The sequence below is a fragment of the Rutidosis leptorrhynchoides genome, chromosome 10, assembly GCF_046630445.1.
Source record: "Rutidosis leptorrhynchoides isolate AG116_Rl617_1_P2 chromosome 10, CSIRO_AGI_Rlap_v1, whole genome shotgun sequence".
Lineage (NCBI taxonomy): Eukaryota > Viridiplantae > Streptophyta > Magnoliopsida > Asterales > Asteraceae > Rutidosis > Rutidosis leptorrhynchoides.
Genome location: NC_092342.1, coordinates 73,466,167 through 73,484,321, shown reverse-complemented (window position 1 = coordinate 73,484,321; position 18,155 = coordinate 73,466,167).

Below are 18,155 nucleotides of genomic sequence, written 5' to 3'. Positions count from 1 at the left end.
CTTAACACCTCGCACCACTAACCCCTAGGGTGGCACCTTAACACCTCAGCACATCACCCCGAGTGGCATCTTAACACCTCGATGCATCACTCGTTATTTTTACGGAGTGGTGTCTTAACACCTCGACACTACACTCCTAGGTGGCATCTTAACACCTCGATGCTACACTCTTCACGTGAAACATGGTGTCTTAGCACCTCGACACTACACGTTTCACGCTACAACAAATAGATACATTATATACATACGCATATAATTATTCCACTCACCTCGAATACTTGAAGAATGCTACCAAATAATCTGCAACTCGTCAATGGAAAGTACCTATTCCATTATCACAAATTCAACAACACACTTAGATTGGATTTACATACCAACCCAATTTGACACTTAGTGCAAATTTGACCCAAATGCACTTCCAAGTACAAACCGCGCCCAAAATTAACCAATAATCACTAACACAAGTGAGATTGGTCTTAATACGCCAATTAAACCCCATCATAGGTGTTAAATACCTATCTTGCCCAAAATGACACTTAAACCCTAATTTGACCCATAAGAAGTCAATATCACGCCATTAGCAAGTTTTGACACCAAAACATATTTAACTCGGTTCTATGCTTCAACCTAATCCATTTTAAGTTTATAAACCTTATTAATTCGACAATTGGGTCATAATCATCACCAAACCCTAATTTTGACCCAAAGTCAAAATTAGTCAACCAACACACCTAAAAGTGTTCCAACACTTCCATAATCACTAAACCTAGTGATTAAACCCAATTACAAGTCCTAATCAAGGCCAATTTGTTCACCAACCCAAAATCCACCAACACTAACAATAAACCCGATTACTAGCATCACTAAACCCACTTCATGAGTCTAAATGGGTTTATCAACAAATTAAGTTCAAACCCTAACTTTGAATAGCAAAATCAACAATGAAATTCGGAGTTAGAACTTACCAATACCGCCAAAATGATGCCGTTGACGAGTAGAACAACTTTAATGCTAGAGGTTTGACCCGAAACAACCTCCTTCTTCTCCAAATGGAGTTCTCTCTCACTAGAACTCAATCTCTCTCTAGGGTTTGAGGATGGGAGTGTTTGATGAGTGAGATGTGATCCAAACTGATCAATGGATCAGTTTTGATGACCCCAAACCGACCCCAAGTGAAAAGACCAAAGTACCCCTCATTTAGACCTTTTAAAAAGGCTGAAAATTGCATCAGACGGGTTCGGCGCGCTGCACCAAATGGTGGGGCGCAGCTCCAACATGCAGGTCAGATTTCAGAAACTTGTTTTGGCCATAACTTTTTGACCGTAGCTCCGTTTTCGATGAATCAAATATCGTTGGAAACGTAACAAGATATTCTATCCAATGGTAAGGCTTTGAAACATCAACTCAAACTTTATTTGGGGTTGAAAAGATACGTACACACCTTGTCGCTTCGAACAACGTCCAGTTTCCTTCGACGTTCGAGCAAGCAACACGTACACTTCATACACGCATCGTACACCATAAATACATTATATACAATAAATATTTGGGTCTTACAACTCTCCCCCACTTAAACTCGATCACGTCCTCGTGATCTTCTCCACTTAACCAATTCGGAACTACTCAACGGTCCTCAATTATATGTCCCAATCCGACTTTTCTAAGCAATTCTTCCCAATGAATCGCCTTTAACAACTAAAATCATCACCCGCGATTTTATCGAAACTAAAATCCGAGCACTAAAACCTGCTCAATCCCCCATACATCAGGAAAAACTCAACCGATCTCGTACCGAGATATCAACCCTATAGTTTACCCTTTCCAAGTACAATGCTAAAAATAACCAAATATCGACCTAAGGTCAACAACCCAAACGATGAGGACCAAGTAAAGACGAATCCTTACGGATAACACTTACCATCTAACACCCTTAGTAGTGCGCAAACATAGCTAATACGCAACTACCCGATTACGTGAGCAAAATACGGCTATTGCATCACTAATCACACAACATGGTCCTTACGACCGAACCATCAGAGCTTAAAACAACCAGTGGTTCTGAAGTCCCACAACGCGAAGGTTAGTTCACACGAAACCCATGGTGTACAAAAACGGCTATCGTGATATATCCGTAGTGTGCAAAAACGGCTATTGCAACACTACCAACCATATGTGAGCGAAACACGGCTATCGCATCACTATTTACCAACGTGTGAGTAAAAATCGGCTATCACTCACAACCACGAGTGGTTAACGAAGAGCTAATCCTTCCGGATATCCCTCGTCACCTATCTTAAGTCAAACGCGGTCAACATAGAGATAACCCCAAATAAACACCACATAAACACCTTGTAGTTCACAAAATGGCTATTGTGTAACTACCACCCAAAGTATACGATAATGAGGCATCGTAACCTTTCTCAAAGTCCCATTACTATATTCCCAAAGGTAACCACACGGCTATCACAATCGAGCCAAGAACCACCCACATTACTCATAGACACAACAATAATTCCCTAGAAGAGAATCCGACATACACATCCCTTTATCGAGGGATCTTACCTTGCTCGACGAACACGTAAATTATCTCCCAATGAGATTTACCACCTTACCACCGCGGTGATAATTTAAATCCAAAAACCATAAGTACAATTTATTCCAAATCGTACTTTTACCACAATCGACCAATGTAGGTCTCAACACTAGCTTCGAATCCCTACGAGCATCGTCCAAATATCACTGCAATAGAGCACCTTCGTGCAAGAGTACAAACTCCCCCACTTAGGACTCCACTTCGTAACCACATCATCGAATAATAGCATCCCGTGGAATGACCACTTATCAACATACACAACCAATATCCTCATTGGTCATAGTCCTTGAATTCTCGCGAATTTGTCCTTAACAATAAATTCCGACGATAAACACATGCTCACTTTCGCAGAAACAGTGACCACTAACCTAACAACTAATGCGCCAAATCGCATTACCGTAACTCCTATGAGAGAGACGAGGTTCACCCGTCTTGCATCTCTTAATACGCACGTTACAATAATCTTGCTCCAACCTTGAGCATACGAAGGAATTTAACCTATCCTTAAACTCTTTGAACGAAGAGTCTACCACAATTTACACAAACCTTACACTTGCAATAATCCAATTGCTATAGTTTGTCAAATTTCCACCTAGTCACTCATGTACCTAAGGGTTTCTATCCGGTACCCTAAGTACAATGTAACCACAACACCATCGGATTCGAATACCACGCTAGTAGGTATGAAAGAGGCACCTAACGTTGCATCCCGTAGACTCCATTTCCAACATACATCGAGACCCAAAACACTCGATCTCAAGGGTTCTATCCACCCGTCGAACCTCATGGTTCAACAACTTCAACACGAAAGCAAAACGCTCTAATAATCGAACACCAATGCACATACCTATGGCTTGGTAGAAACATTTCCTAACACTAAAGAATGCTTGGTTACACCAAGTCTTACGCCCTTCGCCCGACAACCAAACGTCACTATAGGGTACTTCCATTAGGAACGTCACCCGTGTCAATACTACGTGTTACCGCCATGCATTCGTCCCCAGGGCGCGTTCCAACGAGTCAAAGACTCAAGCGCCACCCCGGCGCACTATCATCAAAACCACCAACAAACCGAATCTTCACCGAGCTCACTAACCCCGCACCCTTATGAGTACCTTTGAAAAAAAAATTACGTTCACTTGAGACTAATTAGATCTCGAAACAAAGTTTAAGTCTCTAATACATACACAAATCCATCGACACACAATAAACAATAATAAGCCATATTTGTACCAAAGACGAAAATACCTGAAACATCATCGTTGGACTTCTGTGCTTCACTATCCATCGAATACTCGCGCTCTAACCTCTTAACTCGATCAGCGAATGATTCGGAACACTCCGACCTTTTGTGTCCCTCCTTCCGGCAATTAAAGCACATGATCGTACTTGAAGGCATATTTGCACAATCGCGTGTCATATAACTTCGTTGTAGATGATCATAACCCGTAGGCGCGAAATCCCCCAACTTACAATCTCTTTTAGCAATCAATTTAGGAAACTTTGGCTTTTGGTGCCCTTCCTTCCAACAGTAAAAACATACCTTCTTGCCCGACGGGCACTCGCGAGCCTTATGCCCCCTTTGCCCACATTTGTAACACTTCAACCCACCGGGGCCCGACGCTCCCTTCTTCATGCTACTAGCCGCCTCAATTACACCTCTACTTTGATTATTAAACAACTCGGGACACTTCGACTTCCGGTGTCCCTTTCTTCGACACTTGAAGCATATGTCGTCTTTAGGAGGCGCAAGCATGCAATCAAGCGACAGGTGACCCTTTTCAGCACAATTATAACACGTAGGTACATGACCTCCCTTACTCCTCTTCTTCACGTTTCTGACGCCTTCATGCGCACTTCTTGTCCTCTTACCAGGAGCACTTGGCTCCAATCTTGCAAGTACATCCTCATTACTACTACCTCGAGGTTTAGAAAACCTCTTCTCAAACTCTTCCCTTACAACCTTAGTCACTTGGTCTCGGACCATTTCGGTTACTCGTCCTTCGATTGACTCTTTGACTACTTGACCAACTCCGTTGGCGAAACCCGAGACGCATTGCTCAATCGCGGCTTCAACCATTACCGCTAACTCGCCCTTCCTTTCATGAGTAGGCCCTTCCGTTCCGTATTCATCTTCCGTCTTCATTCTTAAGAAATGAAATAGATTAACTAATGAAACGAAAAGATATAACACGTATGTATATATATATATATATATATATATATATATATATATATATATATATATATATATATATATATATATATACATATACCACACTACCCCATCTTGCTCAACAATCGTTGTACATCGCTTGTTTGACATGATTTGCACCCGTAACAACGGTAGCTAGTCGTTGTTACGCGAGCACGTCGCGTTAACTCGCTAGTACAACGTCTATCTCGCTTGATGATTGCTAAACACAACACAAACAATTAGTACATGATTAGTTCACATAAACCTATGAACTAACCAATCCCGTTCCGACTCAAAGTCCTACAAGTCCCGCATAATGTGCACACAAAAAGTCTAAGTCTAGGCGCCTATCTCAAGTCACCTAAATCCCTTAGACCATGCTCTGATACCACTTGTAACAACCCAAACCAACCCGCGAACAAACCACGTGAAAATACAAAATAAAAAAAATTTGCTGCACAGTGAACTGGCGCGGCGCTCCAGTATGGCCGCGCGGCGCGCCATTCGGGTCTGTCCGGAAAGTCTCAAAATGAGAAAAAGATTGACTAGTTCCCGACACTTTTAGACGAAACGCTTTTTACCATACATCCAAATATGTAAAACTAACCTGTTTCAAATATAAAATCAATGTTTTACAGGCGGGGCCCACATCGGCCGTTTTACGCGTTTAATACAATTTACGAGTTTCGACCACCAAAAAGTTTAAGTTCCAAACTACACAATGAGCATGGCGTTTGGGATTAAACTACCCAACTATCGGTCAAACTCCAAGAACTACTAAAGCCAAAAGCGTCCCCTAGCATCAAGCGGGATCTCTAGTCCAAAACGATGCCCTTACCCTTGTCCAAAACCGAACCTATAAAAATAGTAAACAACGAGAGGGTAAGCAAAGCTTAGTGAATGCAATAATTATACGAATACTTATATAATTATACCTACTTGCATACACTTACACACCAAACCGCAAACACGCTAGCATACACATTTAGCTTATCGTCACAATAACAAGCTATAAATCTCCAATACCACAAGCTAGCATAACATCAGTATTTTAATATAACTCGAATAATATAATACGCTTACAACACAAATAACCATGGTTAACCAATAGTACAAGGGAACGGCGCTCGCGAAAACGCCATCGGTGTTCATAACATCCGTTAGGGCACTTAACACCTCGCACCACTAACCCCTAGGGTGGCACCTTAACACCTCGGCACATCACCCCGAGTGGCATCTTAACACCTCGATGCATCACTCGTTATTTTTACGGAGTGGTGTCTTAACACCTCGACACTACACTCCTAGGTGGCATCTTAACACCTCGATGCTACACCCGAGTGGCATCTTAACACCTCGATGCTACACTCTTCACGTGAAACATGGTGTCTTAGCACCTCGACACTACACGTTTCATGCTACAACAAATAGATACATTATATACATACGCATATAATTATTCCACTCACCTCGAATACTTGAAGAATGCTACCGAATAATCTGCAACTCGTCAATGGAAAGTACCTATTCCATTATCACAAATTCAACAACACACTTAGATTGGATTTACAAACCAACTCAATTTGACACTTAGTGCAAATTTGACCCAAATGCACTTCCAAGTACAAACCGCGCCCAAAATTAACCAATAATCACTAACACAAGTGAGAATGGTCTTAATATGCCAATTAAACCTCATCATAGGTGTTAAATACCTATCTTGCCCAAAATGACACTTAAACCCTAATTTGACCCATAATAAGTCAATATCACGCCATTAGCAAGTTTTGACACCAAAACATATTTAACTCGGTTCTATGCTTCAACCTAATCCATTTTAAGTTTATAAACCTTATTAATTCGACAATTGGGTCATAATCATCACCAAACCCTAATTTTGACCCAAAGTCAAAATTAGTCAACCAAGACACCTAAAAGTGTTCCAACACTTCCATAATCACTAAACCTAGTGATTAAACCCAATTACAAGTCCTAATCAAGGCCAATTTGTTCACCAACCCAAAATTCACCAACACTAACAATAAACCCGATTACTAGCATCACTAAACCCACTTCATGAGTCTAAATGGGTTTATCAACAAATCAAGTTCAAACCCTAACTTTGAATAGCAAAATCAACAATGAAATTCGGAGTTAGAACTTACCAATACCGCCAAAATGATGCCGTTGACGAGTAGAACAACTTAAATACTTGAGGTTTGACCCAAAACAACCTCCTTCTTCTCCAAATGGAGTTCTCTCTCACTAGAACTCAATCTCTCTCTAGGGTTTGAGGATGGGAGTGTTTGATGAGTGAGATGTGATCCAAACTGATCAATGGATCAGTTTTGATGACCCCAAACCGACCCCAAGTGAAAAGACCAAAGTACCCCTCATTTAGACCTTTTAAAAAGGCTGAAAATTGCATCAGACGGGTTCAGCGCACCGCGCCAAATGGTGGGGCGCCGCTCCAACATGCAGGTCAGATTTCAGAAACTTGTTTTGGCCATAACTTTTTGACCGTAGCTCCTTTTTCGATGAATCAAATATCGTTGGAAACGTAATAAGATATTCTATCCAATGGTAAGGCTTTGAAACATCAACTCAAACTTTATTTGGGGTTGAAAAGATACGTACACACCTTGTCGCTTCGGACAACGTCCAGTTTCCTTCGACGTTCGAGCAAGCAACACGTACACTTCATACACGCATCGTACACCATAAATACATTATGTACAATAAATATTTGGGTCTTACAATATATATATATATATATATATATATATATATATATATATATATATATATATATATATATATATATATATATATATATATATATATATATATATTTTTCCATTCTTTCAATTAATATAACATTTAAATTTAGTATGAATTTGTTATTATTATGATAAATCACTGAATTAGATAAAACACCCCTGGTCCCTGAGTTGTTCGAGTTAGAAGAAGAAGAAAGAATCAAAAGAGAGGTTAAATATATTAGGATACGGATTATAATCATAAAAATTGATATAGCGTGATGGTTAAGGGTGTTGATGGGTATTTGAGAGGTCGCGGGTTCGAACTGGTTGAGGGATTCATCTCGTACGATCAGATCAAGTATTTTCGATAAGAAATAGATTATATGATGTAGATTAGTACCCTGCAATACATAATTTACATATGCATATATAATACTAAAATCCCATAAGTTACGGAGGAATCTACGGAAGCTGTCAGGCAAAGGTAACAATAACAGATACGCTAAGATATGAATTTTGTCTATACACTATCGATGCACTAACTGCAGTAAGATGTGTCTAGACTAAGAATGATAAGCAGGTAATTTCCTAAGGATGATAAGCGGATGATTTTCGACACGAAATGATAAGTAAAACTTTTGACATGTAGACACGGTCGAAGTCCAGACCCACTAATGCATCTTAACAACTATCAGTTAGACACACTAATGCAAGACCTGGTTCACTAAGACCACCGCTCTGATACCAACTTTCATGACCCGTCCTAATCTATCTGAATGAAGTCCATATCGATTATAAACGATTCACAATAGTTGATTACATCGCGAGGTACTTGACCTCTATATGATACATTTTACAAACATTGCATTCGTTTTTAAAAGACAAACTTTCATTTACATCGAAAGTTGACAGCATGCATACCATTTCATAATATATCTAACTATAATTGACTTAATAATACTCTTGATGAACTCAACGACTCGAATGCAACGTCTTGTGAATTATGTAATGAATGACTCCAAGTAATATCTCAAAAATGAGCAAATGCACAGCGGAAGATTTCTTTAATACCTGAGAATAAACATGCTTTAAAGTGTCAACCAAAAGGTTGGTGAGTTCATTAGTTTAACATAAATAATCATTTCCATCATTTTAATAGACCACAAGATTTTCATTTCCAGTTCTCATAAATATACGTTCCATGCATAGTGACAAAAATATCATTCATATGGATTGAATACCTGGTAACCGACATTAACAAGATGCATATAAGAATATCCCCTATCATTCCGGGAAATCCTTCGGACATGATAAAAACAACATCGAAGTACTAAAGCATCCGGTACTTTGGATGGGGTTCGTCGGGCCCATAGATCTATCTTTAGGATTCGCGTCAATTAGTAGACTGGTTTACTAATTCTTAGGTTACCAAGTAAAAAGGGGCATATTCGACTTCGATCATTCAACCATATAATGTAGTTTCGATTACTTGTGTCTATTGCGTAAAACATTTATAAAAATTGCGCATGTATTCTCAGTCCCAAAAATATATATTGCAAAAGCATTTAAAAAGGGAGCAAATGAAACTCACCTAGTGTATTTTGTAGTAAAAATACATATGACTATTTTGAACAATGCAGGGGTGGCCTTGGATTCACGAACCTATATCATTCATAGGTATATTAATACATATACTTGTAATCGAAAAATTTCATTTATTATATCTTAATTTATATATTATATATTTAATTGTGTATATTTTTAAAATGATTATCTTCTATCTAGTATATTAATATATCCATATTTATTTATATACATTATTGTTTAGTGTTATATTTAAAATCAATGGTTTGTTATATGTATGTTTTTAAATAAATAATATTAGTAAGTTTTATTTATATAGTTATATGAAATATTAGTATATGTAATAAGTATAAAATATATATCTGTTTAAAAAGATAATCTTTGATAATAATAATAATAATGATGTACTAATAATAATAATAACTTTATTAATAATAATACTAATAATTAGTAATTCAAGTAAATTAAAGTTTGATCCATAGTTTTAAAAAATCCATTTGTTTAGATATATTATTATAATCTTAATGATAAAATCTTTAAAACTTTTATTGTCATAATCATAATACTTTTAATAATAATGATATTGATCATACATCTATTAATAATAATGATAGTAAAGATGTTACCTTTAATGATAATATTAGTCTTAACAACAACGACATGTTTGAAAATAAAGCTACTTTAGTAATAATGGTAATATTAATAATACTAATATTTATAATACTTATAACTATGTTTACAATACTAATTATAATACTTTTACTAAATATAATACTAGTAGTATTAGTATTAATTAATAATAACAATAGTAATACAAAAATAATAATAATCATACTAACAATAATAAAGTTAATAATGTTTATGCTACTAATATTGATAATGATAATATCTTAGACTAGATTAAGGATAACAATATTATTAATAATGATAATACTAATAATGATAATGACAATAACATAAATCATATTAATTTTAATAACAATAATAATAATAATAAGAATTTTTAAAATTTAAAACTACCTTTAAAGAGGCTTTTAAAAAAAACTGCCCAAGCCGAGATCGAACCCGAGACCTCCCGTTCAGGCAAACACCCCTTAACCAACCCTCCATTCATGCATTTCTGAATTAACACCCTTCTCATACCTATTTATCTATATATCTGTTTCTAATCCTTTCTTCTTCTTTACTTAAAAGAATCGACCAGAGGTGTTTCCAAAACCAATATGTCGAATTTTATGGTTTTAATTAAGACTTGTAAATATTAATAACATCATATAGTGTGATTTTGAATAATAAAAAAAAAAAATGAAAAAAAAAAAACAGAAACAGCGACTGTCGCTACTTTTATATAAAAAAAAATATGATTTCCATTTTGTGAAAGTTTTAGACAAAGGTTTCTACACGAAAATAGTTTCAAATCAAACGTTTAAGCTTTCTGTAACCTCAATTGGATCAATAACATTGAATTGAACTCGAATTTTTGCCAAGAACATTTTGTTTGACTTTTTACTTATAAACTTTGACTCTAAAATTCGTTCTCGATAAAAAGAATTGGAAGTTGGAATTTTGCAGAAAGTTTCATTAAAGAATTTCCAACACAATTGCATTATTACTTTTTGAAAATTTTTTAGATAATGAAGGATTGCATAAATGGTACAAGAACAGGGGTACGTACCTTTTCTTTTAATATTTTCTGTTTTAATTTCGATTACCTACAGACTCTAAAGGGTTTTTTAGGTTGATAAATGAGGGTGTGAAGGTGAACGTTTTCTCTCATAGCAAAATTTAATTATCTGTTGTATACAAAGGAACTTGTTCGACAGATAACATCAAGCAGAAGAAGACGATAAAAAAATAAAATAACAAAAGCAGACATCGACATTCAACAGCTTTTGGAAGGATTCGTGATTCGAAGTCAACAAATTAAATAGCACGAAAGTGATTGTAAACGAATTTGGGTCTTTAATTGATACGTATCACATTTATATAGATATTATTAATAATTAATAATTAATAAATATAATTATATTAATAATAAATAAATACTAATTTCCTAAAATATATAACTATATATAACTGCGTAGCATATGTATATATTATGTACACCTGTATATTTATCTATCTCTATATATAAGTATATCCATTTTTTTATGTATTTATTCTTTATAGATTATAATTAACATTATTAATAAATATAACTATTATGATAATATATTTATTATAATTATTACTAATATAATAGTAATTATAATAATATCTTTACTAATGAAAATGATAACAATTACTATAACATTTATAACCATATCATCATTAATAATAATATTACTAATTATAATAATACTATGTTAATTTATATATATACCAATTTTTATATTTATATATCATTTATTGGTATTAATAATATGTCTAACTTTGATTATAAAAATATAAAATATTTTTATTACTAATTGTACTAATAATATTATTAATTATAATATCATAACAAATCAAATGTATCAATTCTTATATTATAACTTTTAATAATTTTTAATAGTACTGATATTAAATAATAATATATATAATAATATGACAACTAAAATCAACTTGTAATTACATTATATATATTAATATTACAATTTGTAAGATTTATTAATTGTATAATATATAGTTTAATATATATATATATATATATATATATATATATATATATATATATATATATATATATATATATATATATATATATATATATATATATATTAACATACATTTTATTATAATTATTCATAGAATCATATCTATATATATTTAAGCTCATTTTAAATTATAATATAATTATTTTATATTTTGTTTTACATATATAATTTAAATTATATTTTATTATTTCAATTTATTATACATACTTTCATTTGTATATATTTATATATTTATTGTAAACAGTTGTTCGTGAATCATCGGGAATATTCAAGGTCAAATGCATTCATGAAAAATAGTTCTATCATTTTGAGACTCAGTATAATAGACTTTGCTCATCTTGTCGAAATCATATAGAGATTAAGTTTAAATTTGGTCAAAAATTTCCGGGTCGTCACAACCATGATGCTCTCTATCAAATTTCGGGGACGAAATTTCTTTAACGGGTAGGTACTGTGACGACCCAGAAATTTCTGACCAAATTTAAACTAAATCTTTATATAATTTCGACATGATAAGCGAAGTCGGTTAGGTTGAGTCTCAAAAATTTTGAACTGTTTCATATATGCAATTACACTTCGACTATTCCCGATGATTCACGAACCATTGTTTGTAAATAAATATGTATATATACATATTGTGAAGACCCGTCCTAATCCATCCGGATGAAGTCCATATCGATTACAAACGATTCACAACAGTTGATTACATCGCGAGGTAATTGACCTCTATATGATAAATTTTACAAACATTGCATTCGTTTTTAAAAGACAAACTTTCGTTACATCGACAGTTGACAGGCATGTAAAGCATTTCATAATATATCCAAATATAATTGACTTAATAATAATCTTGATGAACTCAACGACTCGAATGCAACATCTTTTGAAATATGTCATGAATGACTCCAAGTAATATCTCTAATATGAGCAAATGCACAGCGGAAGATTTCTTTCGTACCTGAGAATAAACATGCTTTAAAGTGTCAACCAAAAGGTTGGTGAGTTCATTAGTTTATCATAAAGAATCATTTCATAATTTTAATAGACCACAAGATTTCATACTTCCATTTCTCATAATCATACGTCCCATACATAGAGACAAAAATATCATTCATATGGATTGAACACCTGGTAACCGACATTCACAATATCTATATAAGAATATCCCCATCATTCCGGGATCCTCCATCGGACATGATATAAATTTCAAAGTACTAAAGCATCCGATACTTTGGATGGAGCTTGTTGGGCCCAATAGATCTATCTTTAGGATTCTCGTCAATTAGGGTGTCTGTTCCCTAATTCTTAGATTACCAGACTAAAAAGGGGCATATTCGATTTAATAATCCAGCCATAGAATGTAGTTTCATTTACTCATGTCTATTTCGTAAAACAGTTATAAAAGCAGCGCATGTATTCTCAGCCCAAAAATATAAAGGGTAAAAAGGCAAATGAAACTCACGCATATAAATATTGTAAAACAGTTAATAAAGCATTTGCATGTATTCTCAGCCCAAAAACGTAAAGAGTAAAAGGGAGCAAATGAAACTCACGCATATAAATATTGTAAAACAGTTAATAAAGCATTTGCATGTATTCTCGGCCCAAAAATGTAATGAGTAAAAAGGGAATCAAATGAAACTCACCTAATGTATTTTGTAGTAAAAATACATATGACCATAATGATCAAGTGAACAATGCAGAGTTGGCCCCGGATTCACGAACCTATATCATGTATATATATTAACACATTGTACTATTAATCAACTAAGTTTACATATATTTTATAATATATATGAGTGAATGCACTTATCTCTGATTATTTTAATCATTATAAGTTATAATAATTATATGATATATATTCTTATATAATATAATATCATTTAATATATTAAAATCTATTATTAGTATACTTAAGATATAAATATATATTTTATATAAATATCTTTTGTTTATATTAATTATTATAATAATACAATAATAATAATAATAGTTAAATTTAAAAATAATACTATTAATAATAATAGTGATAATATTATAAATGATATTAATGATAGTAATAATAATAATTATCTTAACAATAAAAACAATAAATAATAATAGAAAACTACCTCAAAGGTTAAGTTAAAAAAAAAATGCTCTTGCCCAGACTCGAACCCGTGACCTCTCGTATAGCACAATCACCCTTCACCATAATTCTACCCCTTCATTTCTGATATGTTATCTGATTAAAAACCATATAGCGTATTTCGGTTTTCCTCCATCTTTTATCAAAGCAAAATTATCCACTTAACAAGCAGCCCAAATTTAAACCCATTCATATGTTGCAGCCCACAACAATTCGATCCAGAAGTTTAAAACCCGAAATAGAATACGGATAGTGGAATATAACGGCCATAATCGATTCTCAGGAAACATAAATCATAAAATCATAACACAACTCGTCATGTAATATGGATCATCGTCTTCTTTGTCGTCCTCCCCTCGTTAATCACTGTATCATCTCGATCCTTAACATGATCGTCATTCGTTATCTTACAATCATCACCATCTCACATCATCAAAGGGGTTTCGATAACAACAAAAAAAAAAAGTTTAGTTTGAGTTTACAAATGAAATAGAAGCTGCAGCAGGTGTTGATTGACTAAAACAGAAAACATGATAATAATAAAAGCATGTAGCAGTTAACGATGGTGGTGTATTTGGGTGGTTCAAAACAGAAACTGTATACAGCAACTTGTAGTTCGACTGTAACAAAAAAAAAATGATATGGGTCTTATGGGTTAATGGTGGGGTGTTAGTTTCGGCCCAACTTGAATTTCTTAACTAAACCTCGGCCTAATACTAAATTATGACCCAATACTAATATAAAATTCATAGTTTAAACTTAAGCCAATCGGCCCAACTTTTCCTCGTCAGGTGGCAGACTTCAAGCATGTGTGTCGATAGCTTTTTGAGGTTCTCAGCATATATAATAAATAATTCTACTTGGTGAGTGTGTGTTTGTCTTGGCCCCCATAAACACCGAAATAAAATAAATTAATATGGCATTTACTTGTGCATTTACATTATCATGTCTCCCACTATCTTTAACTTTATTAAATCATCTACATAGCCACATGGGGTTTTATAAAGGTTTGATGGGTGTGGTGATTACAACAAACCACAAGAAAAATATATGATAATTGCAACAAGTGTGCTATGTAAACATCCAAAAGAAGGAAGGCAAGAAAAATATTTACACCCGTTGATTAACAAGGATCACAAGCAGTGACCGTTTAGCGGTGATGGTGTTAAGATGTCGAATTGGGTGGTTTATAGGTTACAACAGCGTGACAGTAGCAGTATTATTTGATTAGCAGGAATGGGTTTCGAATATAGGAGTTTTGGGTTTGTGGTTGCTCGATCAAAACAGAAATACTCTACGTAGCAGCAGTTTTAAAATGGTTCGGTCATGGTTGCAGGTGGAAAAGAAAACAGAAAAAAAAATAAGAGAGAGGTGAGAGATGGAGAAGGTGGCGACTCTAATACGGAAATAGGTGGAGGGTGATGGTTCCCGATGATGGTGGCGGATTGGAGTGGTGGAAGTGAGTTAATAAATGGAGAAGATAGAAACAGGACATGCAGTTAGGAGATGGTGGGTGTTCTTTGTGATTAGATGGAGTTCGATTATGAATGTAATAGCTTGCGAATAACAAATGATGTGGGTTTGGTCTCGGTTGGCACCTAACAAAGAATTAAAGATGATGTGGGTATCGAATTTATCACAGACAAACAAAAGAAGTTAAAATATAAAAAGCTGATTAGTCTGTGACAGATTTTTTTTTTGGATCGTTCTTCATATTAAAGTCGTGATTTGTACTGAATGAGAATCATAAAGCAAGAATTACTGCATAATGATAAAGATGGGAAACAGAATACACTATGCTGTATTTAAATATGTATAATGTATCTATATCCTTATATATCAGTATTATATATATACTTACGTATGTATTTGTCTATATTTAAGTATATATCAGTAATCTATATGTACCTGTAACTGTTTTTATTTGTGTATTAAACTTCAACTAATATTAATAAATACCATTGTATTTAATGATAATAATGTGATTAACATTTATTTTAACAAGAATACTAATATTAATAATAATATTTATAGTAATAATAAAAGTATTAATAACATTACTATAATAACTATAATTCTAACTTGCATTTAATATGTTAACATTACCTGTTATTAATTTTGTATTATTCATATAACATATTCGAATATTTAATTCAATATACTTAGTATATTAATTGTGTACAAAAAATCATATATATATTTACATAGATTCATTTTAAATTACAAAATTATTATCTTATAAATTATTTTCAATATTTAATTCTAATGATTAAACTATAATTTATAATTTTAAATCATTGCATGTATTTACATTTATATATATGTACGTATTCAATTACAAGCAATTGTTCGTGAATCGTCGGGAATAGTCAAAGGTCAAATGTATACATGAACATAGTTCAAAGTTTTTGAAACATCAACATTACAGACTTTGCTTATCGTATCGAAATCAAATAAGATTTAAGTTTAAATTTGGTCGGAAATTCCCGGGTCATCACACACACACACACACACACACACACACACACACACATATATATATATATATATATATATATATATATATATATATATATATATATATATATATATATATATATATATATGTATGATCTCTATTTGTGTATATTGTAATATATATATATATATATATATATATATATAAGTTATAAATAATAAATAATCAATAAAAGTTATTATATAATATTCATGATTATTAAATAATACATAATTAACAATATATTATTAACAAGTTGAAATATAGTTGTTATAGTAATATTATTATTACTTTCATTACTATTACTATTATTAATACTAATATTAATAATTAATAACAGTATTAGTTATATTATTATAGATAGTATATAAATATGAAAGTTAATGCATTTAATTTGTTATCTTTACAAATATTATTATTATTACCTTTATTACTATTACTAGAATAAATGTTTAATATTAATATGAGTGTTATCATTTTTTTTATTAAAAAAATACATAAATATGAAATTTGATACAATTAATAAATTGTAAAAGAAATTAAAAGTTACAATGTAGTTATTATTATAGTTAATACTACTTTCAATATGATTAAAGATAAATGTTAATATTAACATTATTAGTATCAATTGTTATTGGTAAAATTATAAATTTAATTATATTTAAGATTATTAAATGTATTATTATTAACTTGATTACAAAAATTATCATTTTTATTTAAAATTGTTATTATCATTTTTTTATTATGATATTAATATATCATTATTAATAATACTACTAAATTTATTATTAAAATTAATATTAATTTAAAAAGTAATGTTTGGATAATATTATATTTCTTTGATACGTAAAATACAAAAATATTAGATATACATAAATATTCAGAAAATCAGATATACAGATATAATACAGGTTTATACTGATTATATATATATATATATATATATATATATATATATATATATATATATATATATACATTATATACGTATATAAATACAAGGATTGAAGTATTCTGTTTTCAATCGTTTTCAACATTTTATGTAATTTGTTTCTTGTCTCCAAAACGTACTAATTAAAGATTCAATTCCAGGAATACAACAAATTCAATTATCAATCGATGTCCTTTTTATACTTATTTTATTATACGACAGCTGTGGCAAATTCTGTCGATCAAATTGACAATATAATTGATGCCATTTAGTGATAAGTATTACCAATAAACCTACATTATCAATTAACAACTACAGATACCTTTTACAGGGTCAAAAATAGTCGAATTAAAGCAAATATTGAAGAACACCCAGGAAACTACTCTGTTCGTGTATCTTTAAATCAAATACCTGGTATTTGAGTTCAATTTCAAAATTTATTAATGCAGTTGTGTTTATAAACTCTATTTTGAACTATCTGCTAAGTCTTAAAGTCAAATTTTCCATATCGTGTTCTAATTCTCAAGTCAAACATATTTTTTTTTTTAAAAGTCAAACGAGTGTTCATAGTGAAATTCGTGGTCATTTTAATGTTTTGAGTTAAATCGTTGATTCAGATAGTTTATAAAAAGGATTTTAAAACTTTTTCATTTAGAAATCGTACTCTAAAAACTTCTTAAAAGTTAAAATCGATTATTGAGTTCATTAAAGTGTTCTACGACTATTACAGCTCAGGTTCTTTTTATGATTGTTTAAATTGATTTAATTGAGATATGAGAGTCGTTTGT